Source organism: Mustelus asterias, chromosome 19 (assembly GCF_964213995.1).
Source record: "Mustelus asterias chromosome 19, sMusAst1.hap1.1, whole genome shotgun sequence".
Classification (NCBI taxonomy): domain Eukaryota; kingdom Metazoa; phylum Chordata; class Chondrichthyes; order Carcharhiniformes; family Triakidae; genus Mustelus; species Mustelus asterias.
The window spans coordinates 76,980,843-76,983,352 of record NC_135819.1 but is presented as its reverse complement, the minus strand read 5'-3'; positions in this window follow the sequence as shown (position 1 = coordinate 76,983,352).

Below are 2,510 nucleotides of genomic sequence, written 5' to 3'. Positions count from 1 at the left end.
TTCATTAGCCATGCTAAATTTTCCCTCAGTGTACCCGAACAGGTGCCGGAGTGTGTGCTGACTAGGGGATTTCCATAGTAACTTCATTTCAGTGTTAATGTAAGCCCACGTGTGACACTAATAAATAAACTTAAACCTAAAGTTGCCAGAGTTATTTGCCGAGGTAAGGTGCTTTTTTGGAAAGATCAGGTGCCATTTGGAAGAGGTCAGGTGTCCCTTATGGAGATGTAAAATTAGACATTAATATGCAGTAAAAATAGATGAGCTCTGTGGAACTGTCAAATTATCAGGTCACCTAAACCCTAGATTTTTACATTACAAAAAAGCATCCAGTTGAGAACAATTGTACTTTCTAATTCACTTTTTGCTCACAAGAAGATCAGTGTTGCTTGATTGCTTCCGCAACCTATCATTATTACCATGGAGGCCTGTAAAGTCATGGTTCGATTGACAGCTCCAAGTGGTTATAAAGAAATTATCTGTCTTTGATGCTGTGCTATGGACACAAATGTGTGTTTTCAGAAGGGATTATTTGTTTTATAAGGGATTATGTACTTGAATGAAATGTTTATTTTATAGAGAATTAAATATCAGAAGGGATTTAAATAATATCAAAGAGGGTGTTTTTTTTCACACAGTGAAGTCTGCAACAGACATAGAACTTTATTTTATTTCAGATGATCATGGTTCCTGATGTCTGCTCTTGTTGTCTAATCGGACAGAAAATCCTGCCCCCTGAAACATCTATTGTCGGCTGCATCACGGAACCCAGAAATAAAGCAAATGTTTCCTTACACCAGTCTCCAGCCTTATGTATTACGGTAAGGGTGGCACGATGGCACAGTGGTTAGCACTGCTGTCTCACAAGGCCGGGGACCCGGGTTCGATTCCCGGCTTGGGTCACTGTCTGTGTGGAGTTTGCACATTCTCCCCGTGTCTGCTTGGGTTTCCTCCTGATGCTCCGGTTTCCTCCCACAGTCCGGAAATGCGCGAGTTAGGTAGATTGACCATGCTAAATTGTCCATTAGTGTCACGGGGAATAGCAGGGTCAACATATGAGGTGACAGGGATAGGGCCTGGGTGGGATCATTGTCAGTGCAGACTCGATGGGCCAAGTGGCCTCCTTCTGCACTGTAGGGATTCTATGACTTGGAAAACAGGACATGCGACAAATATTTGCCAGAAACCTCCAAACGTATCTGCGGCTGGGATTCTCCAGTCCCGCTGTAGAGAATGGGGTTTTGGCTGAGTGCCAAATTTTTGATTTGATTTGATTTATTATTCTCACATGTATTAACATACAGTGAAAAGTACTTTTTTTTGCACGCTATACAGACAAAGCATACCGTTCATAGAGAAGGAAACAAGAGAGTGCAAAATGTAGTGTCACAGTCATAGCTAGGGTGTAGAGAAAGATCAACATAATGCAAGGTAGGTCCTTTCAAAAGTCTGACAGCAGCAGGGAAGAAGCTGTTCTAGAGTCGATTGATACGTGATTTCAGACTTTTGTATCATTTTCCTGAAGGAAGAAGATGGAAGAAGGTGCGTGGGGTCCTTAATTATGTGGGTGCTTTGCCGAAGCAGCGGGAAATGTAGACAGAGTCAATGGGTGGGAGGCTGGTTTGCGTGATGGATTGGGCTATATTCACAACGTTTTGTAGTTCCTTGCGGTCCTGGGCAGAGCAGGAGCCATACCAAGCTGTGATACAACCAGAAAGAATGCTTACTCCATTCTCACTGGCAGTGGGGGAAGGGTGAATGAGATCAAAGAATCCTGCCCATGATGTTATAAATCTGTAATCAGAGAAAACGGCATTGCCTGGTTAAAAATGTGTTACTCTACAAAACCTCTGCCCTTATCGATGAAACAAGCTCCATCTGAGTGTGCCAGTTAGAGGTGATGCTCCTACTGTTCTGACCATTGAGTCATGATGATATTCTCTGCTCCAGATGTACATCTGTAATAAAAGAATGCCGCTGGTGAAAATGGACCCGATTTATTAACAAATTATTCCAAACTGATAACGAATCAAGAGTAACGGGGTCTCCAGCAGCAGGTGGCGATGTTGGGGGAGGGAATTGAGCAGAGGAATTGGTTGGTCCCTATTGCCCTCTCCTTGCAGGGAGTAATGTCTTTTGGAAGATGAGGGGTGGAGCCAGATTGGGGTGGCGATGGCTTAGTGGTATTATTGCTAGACTATTAATCCAAAAATTCAGCTACTGTTCTGGGGGTCTGGGTTCAAATCCCACCACGACAGATGGTGGAAATTGAATTCAATAAAAAGTATCTGGAATTAAGAATCTACTGATGACCATGAAACCATTGTCGGAAAAACCCACCTAGTTCACTAATGTCCTTTAGGGAAGGAAATCTGCTGTCCTTACCTGGTCTGGCCTACATGTGATTCCAGAGCCATAGCAATGTGGTTGACTCTCAACTGCTTTCTGAACAAGGGCAACTAGGGATGAGCAATAAATGCTGACCAGCCAGCGATGCCCATGTCCCACGA